Source organism: Castor canadensis, chromosome 9 (genome assembly GCF_047511655.1).
Source record: "Castor canadensis chromosome 9, mCasCan1.hap1v2, whole genome shotgun sequence".
Taxonomy (NCBI): Eukaryota; Metazoa; Chordata; class Mammalia; order Rodentia; family Castoridae; genus Castor; species Castor canadensis.
Genome location: NC_133394.1, coordinates 98,159,606 through 98,181,336, shown reverse-complemented (window position 1 = coordinate 98,181,336; position 21,731 = coordinate 98,159,606). Strand labels below are relative to the sequence as shown.

At 36.7% G+C, this 21,731-nt stretch overlaps 1 long non-coding RNA gene, 1 other non-coding gene and 1 pseudogene across 2 annotated transcripts in view; all 3 read right to left on the bottom strand.

Moving 5' to 3' along the window:
• The window catches only part of LOC141410961 (uncharacterized), a 186,422-nt gene that overhangs the window by 105,260 nt on the left and 59,431 nt on the right, over positions 1-21,731 (bottom strand). The window lies entirely within an intron of this gene.
• LOC141411204 (U6 spliceosomal RNA) lies at positions 17,259-17,352 on the bottom strand (annotated as a pseudogene).
• On the bottom strand, positions 20,818-20,941 carry LOC141411222 (small nucleolar RNA SNORA72). Its single transcript, XR_012436038.1, has one exon. It is a non-coding gene; the product is annotated as a small nucleolar RNA SNORA72 (small nucleolar RNA).

Here is a 21,731-nt window from a genome sequence, read left to right as displayed (position 1 = left end):
ATTAATATATGTAAATTTTAAAATATTATAAAACTTTTAAAAAAGAAAACCCACGTCTTTAAAAATAGCAGAAAATCATAAAGATTAATAATAAAGCTCATATGAAAGTACATGAATAATTTACAAACATATACTGTTATAAAAATGAACTGTATACTTTAGGAAAAAATTTATTGTACTCCATTTATTTTATTGCAATCCTAAAGACTATTTTCTGTAATTAACATGGGTAGACTGCCATCATTGTCTGTGTTCAATAGATTAATTTTTAGCCTCTTTGTGGATTCAGTCTTCTGAAACTATTTTCATTCTTTCTTTTACCATTGTGGTAAAATATCAGCATATATGTGACTAACCTAAATGAGAGTATCATTGCATGTGACCACTGAAAATAAGCATGTGTAAGTGGCTCCATGCTCATATTTGTCTTAAAACTGAATAAGTCTTAAGACTTAGTTTTAAATAGCAAAGGTAAGCATTAAAAAGACTCCAGCGATTTGATTTTCTGTAAGAAACTAGGTGATACAAAATTTAGGTTTGACTCTCCATTTAGCACAGAGTTTTTTGTTTGTTTTGATTTTGATGCTAGGGATTATCCAAGACCTCTCAAATGCTGAGCAAGCCTTCTACCACAGAGTTATACCACTAGTCTTCTATGCAAAGTTCTTAATTCATTTTCTTTGTCCATTTTTTTTTTTTTGTGGTACTGGGGTTTGAACTCAGGGACTACATATTAAATTAATCTACCAGCCCTTTTTTTGTGGTAGGTTTTTCTTAGATAGGGTTTCTCCAACTATTTGCCCAGGCTGGCTTTGAATCTCGATAGCTAGGATTATAGGTGTGAGCCACCAGTGCCCGGCTCCATTTAAGTGTATACCAGTTGGCTATCCAAGTTATTAAATCTTTTCATTAATTCATTACTGCAAAGAAAACGATTTTTTAGTTCCATCCACTTACATGCAAATGACAAAATTTCATTCTTCTTTGTGGCTGCATAAAATTCCAATGTAAGGAAATACCACATTTTCATCAGTAGTGGGGCATCTTGGCTTTTTCCATAGCTTAGCTATCAATAATAATCCTGCAATAAACATGGGTATGCAGGAGACTTTGTTGTAACCTGACTTACATTCCTTTGGGTATATCCCTAGGAGTGGTATTGCTGAATTATATGGTAGTTCCAATTTTAGTTTTTTGACGAGCCTCCATACTATTTTCTATAGTGAACTACTTTACATCCTTACCATGAACCAATTTGGGTTATAATACGTGTATACATGGAGATGTCACAAGGAAACTCCCTGTATAGTTATTTTAAACAAACAAAATGTCAGTTTTTTCTTTTACAAAATCAGAGATCAGGTGAACAGATCCTATCTGGTGGCAGGGGGTACCAGTGGGCAGAGGGAGGATGTGGGGAAAGGGTGTAGATTGATGAATACAGGGCAAACACTGTGTACATATGTATGAAAATGGAAAAATAAGACCTGTTGAAACTATTCAAGGAACAGGGGAAGGAGCAATAAAGGAGAATAATGGAGCGGGTGAATTCGAGTGTGTATACAAAGGGGTTTCATTGTGATATTTTCACACATGCATATAATATACCTCAATCAAAACAATTACAACAGGTTTCACAGCTCTATTTTCATATATGGCATAAAGAACTTCAACTGTAAATAGGATTTTTAAAGATTAGATTCCACTGGGGGGGTACTTGTAGGAGGGGAGATGGTGAATGGAAGGGAATACAGGAGGGTTAATGGTGAATATGGTCATTGTACTCTATATACATATAAAATAAAACAATGAAACCTTCTGCAATCATTTTAAGTAATGAGGGAGGGCAGAAAAATGGTAGGGGCAAACCTAATCAGCATACAATGTAGGTGAATTCAGAAATGTAACAATGAATCACCCCTATACAACTAATGTATGCTAATAAAAATGCCTTGAGAAAATAAAGAGATAACATGTAGTATTTATCTTTCTCAGTCTGGCTTATTTTGCTTAACATGGTGATCTCTAGTTCCATCTATTTTCCTGCAAATGACATGATTTCATTTTTCTTTATGGTTGAGTAATACTCCATTGTGTATATATATCACATTTTCTTTATCCATTCATTGGTTTGGGGGCACCAAGACTGATTCCATATTATGGCTATTGTGAATAGTGCTACTATAAACATGGGTATACAGGTATCTTCACTGTATGTTGATTTACCTTCCTTTGGATATTTGCCCAGGCATGGTATAGCAGGATCATATGGTGGTTCTATCTTTAGTTTTTTAAGGAAACATCACACTGATTTCCATAGTGGTTGCACTAATTTACATTCCTACCCACACCCTTCCAACTCCCTGCATATTAACCAACATTTGTTGGTTTTGGTTTTCTTAATGATAGCCATTCTGACTGGGTTAATGGAATCTCTCAGTGATGTTTTGATTTGCATTTCCTTTATAATAAGGGTGTTGAACATTTCTTCATGTATTTATTAGCAATTTGTATTTCTTCACAAAATTGCTCATTTTACCATTCATTAAATGGATTATTTGTTCTTTTAATAATTAGTTTTTTGATCTCTTTATATATGCTGGATATTTATCCAATGAATGACTTGCAAAGATTTCTTCCCATTCTGTAGGTATTCTTTTGATTCTGGAGCTTTTTCCTTTGCTATGCAGAAGCATTTTAATTTGATATAACTCCATTTTTCAATTCTTTTTCCTATTTTCTGAGCAACTGAGGTTCTATTCTGAAAAGCATTATCTACATCTATATCTTCAAGGGTTTTTTGTTTTTTTTTAATTTCAGACAAAGCAGTCATAAAGCCATGTTTCACTTATCAGGATTCAACCTATATCAGTTGGCTAAACAATCTCTATTTCTAAATTTTAAAAAATCTTCAACATCCAAGTCTACATCCAAATACTCATTATCTTTAAGATCCAACAAAGAGGTCTAGCTCTACTAAAAAATAACTTCTAACTACAATGATTTCACTAAACCAACCTCAACCAAAAACATTTAAAAGAAGTCTCCACATAAATAGCATAACTGACAAATCTATGTCCAGCCAGACATTTTCTCCCAAGTCTGCTATTTAGAAAAAAGAAAACTGTTAACCTAAAACAGTCAAAAACTGTGAAGACTGTACCCAAGAGGACACCAACTTCTCTCAAAACAGAAAAAATCTTCAGTTCCCAATGTTATAAGAAAAATCAGTTGTGATGGTCACAAAAATGAAAGCATCAACTGCCAATGCTTCTCTTAGGCAGACTTCATTTTCCCAAGGGACAGGAAGGAACAGTTTGGTTTCTAAAGTCTAAGGTTTCTATAAGAAAACAGAAAAAGGTTTTTCCAAGATGGCAGCTAGAGGGAGGAAGCAGAAAGCGTGTCTCCTAAAGTGAAATCTTGGAGAGATGCTGGAAACACACCTTGCAGGCAAGGCCACTGAGAAGAGGCAAAACTTTGACCCCTCCACACCTCCACCATGCGCAGAGCATCTCCACTTCACGTTGAACAGAGAAACCAGGAGGGCCCCTGGGCTGCCAGTCGCCTGCACTCAGATGGCTTGGGAAGATGCAGACAAGGTGAGCTAAGTGGTACGCAGTACTTCCACAGACATCCCTGGGCCAGATCAGCATAGCCACCTGGAAAGACCAATCCCCACTCGGGGAAAAAAGAGAAACTGAGTAATAAGCAATAAGAACAACAAAGACACGTGGCAAAGAGGGTGGGGAACCCTGAGCTCTGAAGAGGGGGAGAGGGGAATCCTTCCCAGAACTGTAAATAAACAAGCCAGGCCTGGCTGGAGAGGCTCCAGCGGAAACGGGGGCACGCCCAGCAACCAAGAGCAGGATGGCTTGTGAGAGTGGTGGAGGGAGGAAAACTCCACAGGAGAGGGGGGAAGACCCACCTCCCATGTGAGCTGTAAACAAACATGCCAGCTGGCAGGAGCAGCAGCACATCACCCAGCAACCAGGAGCGGGAAAGCTTGTAAACACAGCAGTGGGAGGAAAACTCCACAGGAGAGGGGGGAAGACCCACTTCCCACATGAACTGTAAATAAACACACAAGCCTGAGAAAGAGGGTGCAGTGTCATCTCCCCCAGTGTGCTTGGAAAGGGGAAAGCTTGTAGCAGTGGCTCGTGCACAGGACTCTCAGTAAACAAAGCCTGCAGGGCCAGGTGAGTGCTAAGCTCACCCCTGAGATCAGCATAAGTAAAGCCTCCAGCAACAGCAGGATGACAGCAGCAGGCAGGCAAGCCCCAGCCGCAGATAGCCATTCACAGACCTGTCTCCAGACTCTTTTTTTTTTTTTCTCTTTCCCTACCTTTGATGACAAAACAACCAAACTACACCGGCATGCTGAAAAACTTAGTGAAACAGAATAACATTTGAACTTGGGACACTTTGTGAGTTTTTTTTTTTTTATGTTACCCCTTTGATAAGACAACTACACAACAACATCTGAGGCACCAACTCCAGGATTGGAGGCTGAGGGACAACACTAAAATTATTAAGACTGAAACTTCATTGCATTTGAACTTGAAGGTTTTTTTTTTTAATTTCATTTATTTTTTATTTTTTATTTTATTTATATTTTTTTCTCTCATTTACTTATTTTTACTTTTATTCTTATCTTTATTCTTTTTATTTCTTATTTTCAATCATCTATCTGTCTCTCTAATGCCTTTTAAGCTTACTGTTGACTAGTACACTGTCTCTCCCTGTTTATATCTTTGAAACTTTTTTGTTTGATTCTTTGTTTTGTTTTTTGGGTTTTTTTCTACTTGATTATTTGTTTTTCCCTTTTCCTTTAACTTCTATGCTTTCCATCCACTCTCACCCTTCCATTCTAAATATCACTAGTGCTATTATTACAGCCAGAAAATACTTAATTGCACACATAACAGGGACATTAACAACACCAAGGGTAATGACAGAAAGACAGAAAAAAAAGGAAAATAAGTTTCCCCACAGCAAAAAATTAGTACAGGAACCAGAGGGAAATGAAGAAAACAGATACTCAGATCCAGACTCCAACAAAATGAAGACAAACTATGCCAAAGAACCCAATAAAACCCACAAGAATAATTTAAAAGAAGACATACTACAGGTACTCAAGGAGAATTTTATAGACATGATACTGGATATGGTCAACCAAAATGTACAGGAGACACTCAAGAAATTGCAAGACAACAAAAATAGAGAATTTGAAAAAGCAAAAGAAGAAATAAAGGAAACCATAGAAGCACTGTATAAACACCAATGTGAAACAGAGAACATGATTAATAAAGAGATAAATGAACTCAGGACAAAAATAGCCCATGGAACCTTCTCCAAAATAGATCATATCCTAGGGCACAAAGCAAGCTTCAGCAAACATAAGAAAATAGAAATTATACCATGCATTCTATCTGATCACAATGCAATAAAACTAGAATTCAACAACAAAAATGAAGACAAAAAACATGCAAACAGCTGGAAACTGAATAACTCATTACTTAATGAACAATGGGTCATTGATGAAATAAAAGAAGAAATTATCCTGGACGTCAATCAAAATGAAAACACAACCTACTGGAACCTATGGGACACAGCAAAGGCAGTCCTGAGAGGAAAGTTTATAGCCATGAGTGCATATATTAAAAAGACTGAAAGATCCCAAATCAATGACCTAATGATACATCTCAAACTCAGAAAAACAAGAACAAGCAAATCCTAAAACAAATAGGAGAGAAATAATAAAAATAAGAGCTGAAATCAACGAAATAGAAACCAAAAAAAACCATACAAAGAATTAATGAAACAAAAAGTTGGTTCTTCGAAAAAATAAACAAGACCAACAAACCCCTGGCAAACCAGACTAAAATGATGAGAGAAAAAAACCCAAATTAGTAGAATCAGGAATGCAAAAGGGAAGATAACAACAAACACCATGGAAGTCCAAGAAATCATCAGAGACTACTTTGAGAACCTATATTCAAATAAATTTGAAAATATTAAAGAAATGGACAGATTTCTAGATACATATGAGCATCCAAAACTGAACCAAGAGGAAATTAATCACCGGAATAGATCTATAACACAAAATGAAATTGAAGCAGCAATCAAGAGTCTCCCCAAACAGAAAAGTCCAGAACCTGATGGATTCTCTGCTGAATTCTATCAGACTTTAAAGAAGAACTGACACCAACACTCCTTAAACTGTTCCACGAAATAGAAAGTGAAGAAAAACTACCTAATACATTTTATGAAGCCAGTATTACACTTAATACAAAACCAGGCAAAGACACCTCCAAAAAGGAGAACTATAGGCCAATCTCCTTAATGAACATTGATGCAAAAATCCTCAGCAAAATAATGGCAAACCAAATTCAACAACACATCAAAAAGATTATTCACCACGACCAAGTAGGCTTCATCCCAGGGATGCAGAGGTAGTTCAACATACGAAAATCAATAAACATAATAAACCACATTAACAGAACTAACAAAAAAAACCACTTGATCATCTCAATAGATGCAGAAAAAGCCTTCGATAAGAATCCACACCATTTCATGATAAAAGCTCTAAGAAAACTAGGAATAGAAGGAAAGTACCTCAACATTATAAAAGCTATATATGACAAACCTACAGCCAGCATTATGCTTAACACAGAAAAACTGAAACCATTCCCTCTAAAATCAGGAACTAGACAAAGATGCCCACTATTGCCACTCCTATTCAACATAGTACTGGAATTCCTAGTCAGAGCAATCAGGCAAGAAGGAATAAAAGGAATACAAATAGGTAAAGAAACTGTCAAAATATCCCTATTTGCAGACAATATGATCCTATACCTTAAAGACCCAAAAAATTCTACCTAAAAGCTCCTAGACACCATCAACAGCTATAGCAAGGTAGCAGGATATAAAATCAACATAGAAAAATCATTAGCATTTCTATACACTAATAATGAACAAACTGAGAAAGAATATATGAAAACAATTCCATTTATAATAGCCTCAAAAAAATCAAATACCTACGTGTAAACCTAACAAAAGATGTGAATGACCTCTACAAGGAAAATTATAAACTTCTGAAGAAAGAGATTGAGGAAGACAATAGTAAGTGGAGAGATTTCCCATGCGCATGGATTGGTAGAATCAACATAGTAAAAATGTCTATACTCCCAAAAGTAATCTACATGTTTAATGCAATTCCCATCAAAAAATTCCAGTGACATTCATTAAAGAGATTGAAAAATCTACCGTTAAATTTATATGGAAACACAAGAGGTCACGAAGAGCCAAGGCAATACTCAGTCAAAAGAACAATGCAGTAGGTATCACTATACCTGACTTCAAACTATATTACAAAGCAATAACAATAAAAAAAGCATGGCATTGGCACAAAAACAGACATGAAGAACAGTGGAACAGAATAGAGGACCCAGATATGAAGCCACACAACTATAACCAACTTGTCTTTGACACAAAGGCACTGAAAATATACGATGGAGAAAAAGCAGCCTCTTTAACAAAAACTGCTGGGAAAACTGGTTGGCAGTCTGCAAAAAACTGAAACTAGATCCATGTATATCACCCTATACCTACATTAACTCAAAATGGATCAAGGATCTTAATATCAGACCACAAACTCTAAAGTTGATACAGGAAAGAGTAGGAAATACTCTGGAGTTAGGAGGTATAGGATAGAACTTTCTCAACGAAACCCCAGCAGCACAGCAACTAAGAGATAGCATAGATAAATGGGACCTCATAAAACTAAAAAGCTTCTGCTCAACAAAAGAAATGGTCTCTAAACTGAAGAGAACACCCACAGAGTGGGAGAAAATATTTGCCAGCTACACATCAGGCAAAGGACTGATAACCAGAATATATAGGGAACTTAAAAAACTAAATTCTCCCAGAACTAATGAACCAATAAAGAAATGGGCAAGTGAACTAAATAGAACTTTCTCAAAAGAAGAAATGCAAATGGCCAAAAAACATATGAAAAAATGCTCACCATCTCTAGCAATAAAGGAAATGCAAATTAAAACCACACTAAGATTCCACCTCACCCCTGTTAGAATAGCCATCATCAGCAACACCACCACCAACAGGTGTTGGTGAGGATGCAGGGAAAAAGGAACCCTCTTACACTGTTCATGGGAATGTAAACTAGTACAACCACTCTGGAAAAAAATTTGGAGGCTACTTAAAAAGCTAAATGTTCTACCATTTGATCCAGCAATACCACTCTTGCGGATATACCCAAAAGACTGTGACACAGGTTACTCCAGAGGCACCTGCACACCCATGTTTATTGTGGCACTATTCACAATAGCCAAGTTATGGAAACAGCCAAGATGCCCCACTACTGATGAATGGATCAAGAAAATGTGGTATCTATACACAATGGAATTTTATGCAGACATGAAGAAGAACGAAATGTTCTTTCAGAAAAACTAAAGCAGATACCTTAAAAGCAACTGAGGCCAATAGGAGAAGGGGACCAGGAACTAGAGAAAAGGTTAGATCAAAATAATTAACCTAGAAGGTAACACACATGCACAGGAAATCAAAGTGAGTCACCTCCCTGTATAGCTATCCTTATCTCAACTAGCAAAAACCCTATTCCTTCCTATTATTGCTTATACTCTCTCTTCAACAAAATTAGAGCTAAGGGCAATATAGTTTCTGCCGGGTATCATGGGGGTAGAGGGGAGAGGGAGGGGGTGGTGTGGGTACTAAGGGAGGGGGTGGGGGCAGGGGGCAGAAATGACCCAAGCATTGTATGCACATATGAATAATAAAAAATAAAAATTAAAAAAGAAAACAGAAAGAGTTGTTTTTAAGAAGTCTCAACCAAACAATTTCCATGCTCCACATAGGGTCTCTTCAAAGAGTCCCTAAGTCTGTATCCAAAGCGTCAAAGATGCAAGTCTGAAAGCCATCTTCTATCAAATACAAAACATGGAAAATGAAACCTTCACTTTCTGTTAACCAGTCTCCAAATTATGCAGCTTTACTTAATGTGCCCAAATGCCATGTGTACAAACCTCATCTACCACATCTTGTCCCATAAAATATCATCTATTCCAAGTGCAAATTCATACATCTAGACCTCATATGCTCACACCTTGTCCACAGCAACCAAAGAAGTATCCCTCTAAGAATTCTGTAAAAGCAGCTATGGCATAACACAACTACTGCTTGCACAGATCATGTTGGCAGCTACTAATGTCACTAATAACATAGCTCAAAATATATTTACCATGAAGGTCCTTCCTTTTACCCTTTAGCTAATACAACTGTGTTTGCATCTCAAATCATTATCCAGTATGCTAATACTGCTACCTTCAGGCTACTCACTGCCTTTGAAGGTGGCACAACTATTACTGTAACAGGTACTCCTGCTGGTTCAGTAGGTGAAACCACTTCTTCTGCAGTTGTAACCACAACCGCTGAAACTGACATAACCACTGAAGAGAACACTGTAACTGCTTCTGCTACTACCCCCACTGCAGTTGTCATTAATGCAACTGACCCTGAAACCACAAAGATGTTCTAGAAACTGTAACAGCTTCTCTGGGAGGGCCACTTCTAACCTTGACACTTCTCCACCTAGAACAAATAATATTTCTGCTACTCTAATGCCATCATTGGTCTGAATGATGTCACCACTGCCACCAACACACTTGTTGACACTGAGCCTGAAAATAATGTCACCAGCCCTGAAAAGTACACAGATGACACTAAAGATTATAGTTCAGCCTCTGAATATGAATATGACATAGAATTTGAGAAAATTCCACTGCAACTCCAGGATTGGATGCCATAGGCCTTACTACTTCTTCACCTCCAGGGCCACTACCCCTGAACAAAATGCCCTAGAACCTACAACAGGTAACAGTATTTAAAGTCCATAGGTGATAGCTACTACATATAGCCATGGAATATTGATTGGATACCCCAATAATAAACAAAAATTGATGTAGGGAATATATTGTTATTCTGTAAGAATAGTATAATGTAGTTCTTAGTCTTTGTTCTTTATCTGCAAACATTTCACATCACATCACTATGACAATTCTCCCTGTCTATTTTTAAAACAGATAGAAAAAGTTCACAGGTCTCAATCCCTGACAAAGAAGGAGAATTTAGCCTGTATTCACATCCCACTAAGAAAGATCCTTGAATTGGTAAAAGCAACACTCCCAAACTCTTCTTAATTCCCCTTTCTTAAGCACTGAAATTTCTCATTCACTGACTTTGTATAAATTACCCAACAAAAATTTCTCCTATATTTTAAAGGAATAATTAACTTGGTGATTTTTATTCATATGGAAGTAAATAAACTTTTAAAGGTGTTACCTATAGAATAATAGGAATCCTTTATTGTAAGACATGAGATTACTGATGCTGGAAAACTCAAGACCAAGCTATTTATTCAGAGAATCTGGGAACTGAACATACCTCCTTCACTTAAATGAAAATTTGGCCCAAGAAGGTCACTGACATCTATAAATATCTCATTTATAAAAGAATTTTTAAAATATCCCTTAGTTCTGAAGCACTGGAAGAGCAAGACATGAGCTTCTCCAATCCACCAACACCCTGTCTTGCATGGACAATACCAGTTAGAGCTTTGGGACCCTCCTCCACCTACCTCTACAATAAACACACACTCATTGGACAGGTCTCAAAGTTAACTGAAATAAAGAATCCTGCAACTAGTCCTTCTTTCTAGGACCATCATCATATCTGAAAAACTCTATATCCTCTGAAAAATAAGTAGGCTGCCTGGTCTAGCATTATAGGGTCTCTCTCTCTCTCTGTCTCTCTCTCTGTGTGTGTGTGTGTGTGTGTGTGTGTGTGTGTGAAAGAGAGAGAGCCAGAGACAAAGAGACACAGTTCTCAATCCAAGCTCACCAGAAGAGCTGTATTATTTCTGTTGCACATTACAGATTTCTTCTTTCCTTCTACAGTGTATAGTCAACAGTAATCAATTATTAAAAAGGAAAATTAAAAACAAAGATTATTTCCCCCCCAGGCCACACATTTATCAATTTTTATATTAAATTATTCATTCTTAAGACTGTCTCACAAAAGCTTTTAAAGTCAATGTACTCATGATACTTGGTACACCTTCATAATATCGATTCATATTATAAACCCAATCCAATTAGTAGACAAAACATTTACAACTTTTGAGGATATTTTAACCACAGGTGAGAAATATAAGGATTTGCTAAGCATGGCCATAAATTTTCATCTGCACCAGTGTCCACATCTAATAAATGTCTTCCATATGAATTGCTTATTCTTATACATTTCAAATTATACACATAAAATATTGTTCAAGGCTCTTTATTGTGTAATTTTTTTAGTGTCAGACAACTGGATATACAAGGTAACAAGTTCATGTAAACAAATAATTTGGGAGTCCCTATGCTAATTGCTTACAATACAAAGAGACCCTGAAAATTATTGTGGTCTAATAGAGCTCTCAGAAAAGGAGGAAACAAGCCAGACATATGTAACTAATGATGGCCCAATTCAAAGTAGACTAACAGGACAGGGCAGTGTTCCAAGGAGAAAAAAAAATGTTATAAGAAAGGTTATGGAAAATTCAGGGGAGGATCCAAAATGCTGACTGGGACACAGATGCAGACTGCATGAGCTCTGTGAACCATGGACCTTGCTGAGACACTGGAGACATGCTTGACTGAGGTAAAGCACAAGGGAGAGCTGAAATGTGGGCACCCTAAACCCCTAGCCTGTGGAAGGCTTCTGTACTCCACAATACACTGAAAGAACAGGCGGGCTGCAACACCCACACCCACTGGACAACAGGGCCTCTACACTGTGTGCAGGCTAACTTGCCACTTGCTGGCCAACCAGGCCTCCCACACGCCAGTGGGGCCACCTCCACCAGGCTGCCGCCCCGCAGGCCCACCAGATCACTGCCCACTGGCCCACCGGCACACCAGCTGCTGCCTGCCACATGAGGGCTCCAACACCACCAGACGCCAGTTCCAAACCTGCATAGGAGACACTGACAAACAGAACTGGATGCTAAAGGAGTAACACCAGAAGTACTAAGACTGAAATTCTACTGCTCATAACTGGGGATTTTTTTTCTTTTCTTTCATTCTTTTTCTTTTTCTTATTTCTCCTTCTTTCTTGGTTTTGTTAGTTGTACTATTATAAGTTAGCCAATACTAAATTAAAAATAGACCAGGGACAGAAAGAGTACCAAGCGGAATGATGGGAAGACAAAAAAGTGATGGAAACCGTTCTCCCCCAAAAATCGATTAGTACAGGATGCAGACAGAAATGAAGAAAATGAAAACACAGATCCAGACTCCAACAAAACAAAGATAAACTATACCAAGGAACCCAACAAAGCCCAAAAGAAGCTCAGAAAGAAGAAATCCTGCAAATAATCAGTGACAATTTCATAGAGATGATACTAGACATGGTCAACCAAAACATACAGAAGACACTCAAGAAATTCCAAGACAACAAAAGTAAAGAATATGAGAAAACACAAAAACAAATAAATGAACTCATAGGAGCCCTACATAGCCACCAAAATGAAACATAGAACACCATAGAGAGATAAATGAATTAATGGTGAAAATTGACAATATTAAAGAGGAAGTGACCCATGATATGGAAAACCTCACAAAAAAGAATGAAACAGAAATATAAAACAAAATGGAAGGCCACCCCAGCAGACTAGAATGAGCAGGAGACAGAATCTCAGAACTCAAAGAAGAAATGGTAATTAAAAGAAAAGTTGAACTACTATTAGACAACTCAAGACCTATGAAAGGAATATGCAAGAACTCAACAACTTCATCAAAAGACCAAACCTAAGAATCATAAGCATTGAAGAAGAAGAGGTCCAAGCAAAAGGATTTGTAAAATAGTCAATAAAATAATAACAGAAAATTACCTAAATCTAGAGAAAGTTATGCCCAATCAGGTATAGGAAGCCTCCAGGACACCAAACATAATTGACCAAAACAGAACTACCCCATGACATATTATCATTAAAACAACAAGCACAGAGAATAGAGAAAGAATATTGAAGGCTGTAAGAGAGAAAAAACAAGTAACATACAAAGATAAACTCATCAAAATGACAGCAAATTTCTCAACGGAAACATTAAAAGCAAGAAGGGCATGGAGTGAAGACTTCCGGGCACTGAATGAAAATAACTTCAACCCTAGGATACTCTACCCAGCAAAACTATCATTCAAAATAGATGGAGCAATAAAAGTCTTCCATGATAAGCAGAAATTAAAACAATATATGATCACCAAGCTACCACTATAAAAGATTCTTCAAGGAATTCTGCACACAGAAATGAAAGCAAACAAAACCATGAAAGGACAGGCAAAACTAAACCACAGGAGAAGAAGAGGTAAGAAAGTTGAGATTAACATTGATTCAGCTGCACACAATCAAACCCTTAAACAACAAAGACAGCTAAATGTCAGTCATCATCACATACTTATCAATACTAACACTGAATGTTAACAAACTTAATTCCCCCCCTTAAAAAGACACAGATTGGGAAATTTGATTAAAAATTAAGATCCAACAATCTGCTGCCTACAGGAGACCCATCTCATTGACAGAAACAAGCACTGGTTGAGGGTGAAAGGCTGGAAGAAGATTTACCAAGTCAGTGGCCCCCCAAAACAGGCAGGGATAGCAATACTTATCTCAGACAAAGTAGACTTTAAACTTACATTGATCTAACGAGATAAAGAAGGACACTCTATACTAATAAAAGGGGAAATACATCAAAAGGAAATAACAATTATCAACCTATATGCACCCAATGTCAATGCACCCAATTTCATCAAACATACTCTGATGGACCTAAAAGAACATATATAGACTACAACACAGTGGTAGTGGGAGACTTTAACATCCCCCTATCACCAATAGATAGGTCATCCAAACAAAAACTCAATCAAGAAATTCTAGAACACCATAGATCAAATATACCTAGCTGATATCTACAGAATATTTCATCCAACTTCTGCACAATATACATTCTTCTCAGCAGCTCATGGAACCTTCTCCAAAATTGATCATCTCTTGTAGCACAAAGCAAACCTCAGCAAATATAAGAAAATAGAAATAATACCATGCATTCTATCTAACCACAATGCATTAAAACTGGAAATCAACAGCAAAAACAACAGTTAAAAAACATGCAAACAATTGGAAGCTGAACAACACATTTTTCAATGATCAATGGGTCATTGATGAAATAAAAGAGGAAAGTAAAAGGTTCCTGGAAGTTAATCAAAATGAAAACACGAGCTACTGGAACCTATGGGACACAGCAAAGGCACTCCTAACAGGAAAGTTTATAGCCATGAGTGCATATACTAAAAGATCAGGAAGTTCTCAAATTAATGACCTAATGCTACATCACAAACTACAAGAAAAACAAGAACAAGCAAATAACAAAACAAGCAGAAGGAGAGAAATAATAAAAAATAAGAGCTGAAATCAAGGAAATAGAAACAAACAAACAAAAAAACCACACAAAGAATCAATGAAACAAAAAGCTGGTTGTTGGAAAAAATAAATAAGATTGACAAACCCCTGGCAAACCTGACTAAACTGAGTAGAGAAAAAAAAAACCCAAATCAGTAAAATCAGAAATGCAAAAGAAGAGATAAAAACAAATATAATGGAAATTCAGGAAATCATCAGAGACTACTTTAAGAACCTGTACTCTAATAAATTTGAAAATCTTGAAGAAATGGACAGATTTCTAGATACTTATGACCATCCAAACTAAACCAAGAGGATATTAATCACCTGAATAGATCTATAACACAAAATGAAATTGAAGCAGCAATAAAGAGTCTCCCAAAAAAAAAAGTCTAGGACCTGATAGATTGTCTGCTGAATTCTATCAGATGTTTAAAGAAGAACTAATACCAATCCTCCTTAAAATGTTCAATGAAATATAAAAGGAAGGAACACTGCCTAACTCATTTTATGAAGCCAATATTATTGTCTTATTATTATTATAATTATAATATTATATTATTATCATAAAATCAGACAAAGACACCTCCAAAAAAGAGAACTATATGCCAATTTCCTTAATGAATATCAATGCAAAAATCATCAATAACATAAAGGCAAACCAAATCCAACAACACATCAGAAAGATCATCCACCATGAACAACTCAGCTTCATCCCAGGGATGCAGGGGTGTTTCAACAACACAAATCTATAAATGTAATACAGCACATTAATAGAAGTAAAGACAAAAACCACTTGATCATCTCAATAGATGCAGAAAAAGCCTTTGACAAGATCCAACACCACTCACTCTAGTTTTCTAAGAAAACTAGAAAAAGAAGGAATGTACCTCAACATTATAAAGGCTATATATGACAAACTTACAGGCAACACCATAATTAACAGTGAAAAACTGAAACCATTTTCCCTAAAATCAGGAACGAGACAAGGGTGCTCACTCTCCCCACTCCTATTCAACATAGTACTGGCATTCCTAGCCAAAGCCATTAGGCAAGAAGAAGAAATAAAAGGAATACAAATGAGTAAAGAAAACTTTTAAAATATCTCTATTTGCAGATGATATGATCCTATACCTTAAAGACCCAAAAAACTCTACTCAAAAACTGCTAGACACCAGAAACAGCTACAGCAAGGAGTCAGGATACAAAATCAACTTACAAAAATCATTAGCTTTTCTATACACCAAAACAAACAAACTGTGAAGGAATATATGGAAACAATTCCATTTATAGTAGCCTCAAAAACAATCAAATACCTAGCAGTAATCTTAACAAAGGATGTGAATGACCTCTATAAGGAGAACTACAAACACCGGAAGAAAAAGTTGAGGAAGAATACAGATAATGGAAAGATCTCCCGTGCTCATGGATTGATAGAATCAACAGTAAAAATGGCTATCCTACCAAAAGCAATCTACATTTTAATGCAATTCCCATCAAAATCCCAAGGACTTTTATCACAGAGATTGAAAAATCTACTCTAAAGTTTATTTGGAAACACAAGAGACCATGAATAGCAAAGGCAATACTCAGCAAAAAGAGCATGCTGGAGGTATCACAATACCTGACTTTAAACTATATTGTAGAGGCATAGCAATAAAAACAGCATGGTACTGGCACAAAAACAGACATGAAGACCAGTGGAACAGAATAGAAGGCCAGATATGAATCCACACAACTATGCACATCTTACTTTTGACAAAGGTGCCAAAAACATGAGATGGAGAAAAGACAGCCTCTTCAACAAATGTTGCTGGGAAAAATGTTCATCCACCTGCAAGAAACTGAAACTAGATATGTTTATCACCCTGTACTAGTATCAACTCAAAATGGATTGAGGACCTTAATACCAGACCCAAAACTCTGAAGTTAGTATAGGAAGGAGCAGGAAACACTCTGGAACTAATAGGTATAGGCAAGGACTTCCTCAATAGAACCCCAGCAGCTCAGCAGTTTATACAAAGAATGGATAAATGTGACTTCATAAAATTACAAAGCTTCTGCACAACAAAAGAAATGGTCTCTAAACTGAAGAGACAACCCACAGAGTGGGAGAATATGTTTGCCAGCTACACATCAGACAAGGGACTGATAACCAGAATATATAGGGAATTTAAGAAACTAAACTCTCCCAAAATTAATGAACCAATAAAGAAATGGGCAACTGAGCTAAACAGAGCTTTTTCAAAGGAAGAAATTCCAATGGCCAAAAAACACATGAAAAAATGCTCATCATCTCTGGCCATAATGGAAATGCAAGTCAAAACCACATTAAGATTCCACCTCACTCCTGTTAGAATAGCCATCATCACAAACACCACCAACAACAGGTGTTGGTGAGGATGTGGAGAAAAATGAACCCCCATACACTGATGGTGGGAATGCAAGCTGGTGCAGCCACTCTAGCTTAACTTTTCCGTTGGAACAAAATATGATTTATTGTGGTTACCAGCTTTGTAACATGTTTCCAAGGAAAGCTGTGGCTATAGTTAAGATAAATTATGTGGTATAACTGGTCTAGTTTAGCTTTAATAATTTGTTTTTACTTATTTGAACAAGACCTTCTAAGCTGCTCCTGGTTAACATACTTTTTGTCATAGTAAGTGGAATAACACTTAAAAGTACACACATTCTAAGTATCACTTTTTACTCATTTGACAGAGCTAGTTCCAGTTTCTTTTTCAATAAGGAATGCTTCACATGCAGGAACAATGCTAATCTTCTCTGTATCATTCCAATTTTAATAAATACGATGTTGTAGTGGGCACCAGTTATTTTTAATTAGTATATTTTACTAAACATTATATATTTTACATCACCCTCCTTTATCCCCTCCATTCCCCCTCCCCCTCCCACACATACTCACCCTGTCACAAGACCTATTTTACAGTCCTGTATTTGATTTTTAATTCCAAAGTCAGTGAAGAACGTGTTTCTTTTGTGAAGACAGTCTTGTTATCAAATGAAAAAATGAATAAATTAATCAATAACTTTAAAGGAAGCTGAAATAAACAGTGTATTTGTGTATAATGACAAAATCAGTTTATGTCCTTCACTCATAGTGAAGTGAAGTGAAAGCAGCCAGGTTTCAGATCACTATTTCCACAGCTAAATTTTCATGTTTTGGAGGAAAATCTGGGTTTTTAATATGTAAGTTCTACTATTTTGAAAAGTATTTTACAAGTTGGCAATTAATTCAGTTTACCAAGGTAGTATTTAAACCACAAAATCCAGAATATGAAAATTCAACCAGTTCTTTAATACATAACCTTTCTTTTTCAAAAAAAATTTATTCATTTGTTCACATGTGCATACATTGTTTGGGTTATTTCTTCCCCCTGCCCCCCACCCCCACCCCCACCTATCCCCCTCACCACCCCTTGCTTCCAGGCAGAATCTGTTCTGCCCTTGTCTCTAATTTTGTTGAAGGGAAGACATAAGCATAATAAGAAAGACAAGTCATTTTTGCCAGTTGAGATAAGGACAGCTATACAGAGAGATTCTTAGCATTGCTTCCATATACAAATGTGTTACAACCCAGTTGATTCATCTCTAACTGATCTTCACACTGGTTCCTGATCCCCTTCTATTGCTGACCTCTGTCGCTTTAAGGTTTCTGTATTAGTTCTTCTGGAGTGGGGAAATCAAACGCTTTCATGTTTCAGGTTTCTTACCTATCCCAACACCTCCCGTATGTGCTCTCCCCTTGTCATGTGACCCAAGTCCAACAACATTGCTGTATTTGCCCTAGATCTAAAGTCCGCAAATAAGGGAGAACGTATGATTTTTGGTCTTCTGAGCCTGGCTGACCTCACTCAGAATGATGCTCTCCAGTTCCATTCCTTTACTTATGAGTGATAAGATTTCATTTATCTTCATGGCTGAGTAAAATTCCATTGTGTATAAACACCACATTTTCTTGATCCATTCATCAGTAGTGGGGCATCTTGGTTGTTTCCATAACTTGGCTATTGTGAATAGTGCTTCAATAAACATGGGTGTACCGGTGCCTCTGGAATAACCTGTGTCACATTCCTTTGGGTATATCCTCAGGAGTGGGATTGCTGGATCATATGGCAGGTCTATGTTTAGATTTTTAAGAAGCTTCCAAATTTTTTTCCAGAGTGTTTGAACTAGCCTGGTGGAGCGGCAGCCTGGCAGGCCTGTGGGCTGGTGGGTGGGCGGCAGCGGCCCAACAGGCTTGTGGGTGCGTGAGGTGGCAGCGTGGGGGTGGTGGCCTGCCTGTTCTTTCATTGTATCTTGGCATGGAGAAGCCTTCCTGGGCTAAGGGTTCAGGGTGCTAATGTTTCAGCTCTCCCTTGTACTTTACCTCAGCCAAGGGTGTCTCCAGTATCTCAGCAAGGTCCCTGATTCATGGAGCTCACCCAGGCTATTTGTGTGTCCCAGTTGCCATTTTTGATTGTCTCTATGTTTAGTTTTTCGAGGAACCTCCATATAGTTTTCCATAGTGACTGTACTAATTTTCATTCCTACCACAGTGTACAAAGATTCTGTTTTCTCCATATCCTGCCCAATACTTATTTTTCATCTTTTTTATAACAGCCATTCTGATACATGTGAGATGATATTTATTATGGTTTTAATTTGCATTTCCCTAATTATTAGAAGCATCAAACATTTTTCATATATCTGCTGGCCATGTTATATCTTCTTGAAAATGCCTGCCCAGGTCCCTTGTCCATTTTATTAATTAATTTTTTATTGGGATATATTTTTTGTACAGGGGGGATTTATTGTGACAATTCCAAATAGGCTTATATTATACATTGATTGGATCACCCCTACTGTCTCTCCCCCTCGATCATCTCCCTGTCCCACTTCAAGCAACTACAAGAGGTTTCCTTATTCTATTTCATATGAGTATATGAAGTCCATCAACCATAGTCCCTCACCTTAATCTCCTTCCTTATCTCCCCCTTCTCATAAGTACCCACACACACTGTACCTATTTTACAGTCCTGTCTTTTGCTATTAACATATAAGTCAATGTTCAAAGAGATTTCTCAATGTATCCCTGCTATGAGTATACTTTACTTTTGTCCCTTCAACCCCTTCCATTGCTCTCCCCTTACCCCTACTTTCCAACCTTTATTTTTCAACAGCTTTCAGTACATATCCTTATATCCTCTACCTTTTCAGATGTTAATATTATGATATTGTTGAGCTCTATCATTTCCTTTTCCTTTCACTCCTTCCCTGAATTCCATAGTGTCCTTCTACTATTACAAACATGTTCTACGTATACATTTGTATATGATCATGTTTGTTTTTGTGTATATGTTTATATTTTGGATCTATCTTCCATATATGAGAGAAAACATGCTTCTTGCCCATTTTTTAGTTAGGTTGTTTTCTTGCTATTGAGTTGTTTGAGATAGGATCCATCTTATCTCTGCCTTCTGAGTAGCTAGGAATACAGGCATGAGCCACCATTCTTTGATTTCTTTTCAACTGTATTAAAAATCAGTAGTATTAAAATACTACTGATTTTTGTGTGTCAATGTTGTATTCTGTAACCTTACTGTATTCATTTCTTAGTTCAAGAGTTTTTTAGGTGTCTTTAGGAGTTTTAAATATATGACTATTTATCAGTAAACAGTGACAATTCTACTTCTTCCCTTCCTATGTGGATACCTTTTCTTTCTCCTACCTAACTGGTGCAAGGACTTCTTATACTGTGTTTAATAAAAGTGGCAATGATCTGTTATTCCAGATCGTTCAATTTTTCCCTGTTATGCGTAATGTAAACTGTGGGCTTATGCTGTATGGCATTTATTATGTAGTAATTCCTTATATAACAAATTTGATGAGAGTTTTTAGAATGCAAGAATGCTACATTTTATCAGATGTTTTTTCTATATATAGTGAGATGATTATATGGTTTATTTCTTTTTTAAAGTGGTATATCAAGATTATTGGTTTGTACACATTGAAACATTTTACTTCTCAGGGGGGTAAATTAAACTTGATCATGATGAATGTTCATTTTAATGTATTATTGAATTCAGAATACCTGCTGGTTGATTGTTCCTTTTTGTTCATCAAGAATATTGCACTGTAAATACATTTTCTTCTAATGTCCTTGTCTGGCTTTGGTATCAGGTTAATTCTAGCCTCCTAAGAAAGAGTTTATAAGAATTTCCTCTTTGATTTTTGGAAAATTTTGAAAAGCTTTGGGGTTAGTTTTCTTCCTTGCAGACCTGGTTCATCACTAACATTTATAAAACCAGATCAGAAAGAACCAGGTTTAACTATACATGCATGGTCTTAAAATGGTGTTAGCCTACTCTGATTACTGCAAAATCAGAACACAGAGAATATTTGCAGCCTATGCTTATCTTTGATAGAAGATATTTTATTATTGACTCAAAATTTCCTTACTCATTATTGATTTGTTTTCAGATAAAGTTTTGTGAATCTTGTTTATCTTTTAAAAATCAAATACTTCATTTTGCTGATTTTTGTAGTTTTCCAGTCTATTTCATTCATTTCTGCTCCAATATTTAATATTTCTTTCCTTATGCTAACTTTGGGCTTAATTTAAGCCTTTATATTTTCTAAAATGCATGATGACAGCCATCTCCCTATATAGGTGGGTCCTTGGTCTGAGTTTGAATGTGGAAACTAATGGTCTAAGGACTCAAGCCAAGTTGAATTTCTCACCATGTTTCTGAAAGCAACCAGCTTAGCTTTTTAGGCCTGTGATATAGTTGGATGGTATCTGATTAGATGCCAAAGCTGACAGGAAAACAAGAGGTACCACCAACATGTGCTGGTTGCTGTGAGTTCCATATCATTTCTTTGTTGCTATGAGACCCAAGGTGATTTAGCTATGCCATGATTCCCAGTGTTCTCTGTGAAGTGAGATGGAATCAGTCTTCCTGAGAAGCGTCAGGGAATGCTAAAGAAGTGAGTGAACACTTCAAGTTCTTTTTTCCCTGTAGAAACTATGGGCCCAGAGAATTCCTTTCTGTGTGGTATCATGTTGACTTATGGAAAGGACTAGGGTAGCATGTCCACAGTGAGACTATTATTGTAGTCTTCCAAATTCAGTTTGCATTCATTTTTTGTGGACCACTTGAGTGTCAGGCTTGTTTTGGGAATTTCATAAAAATGT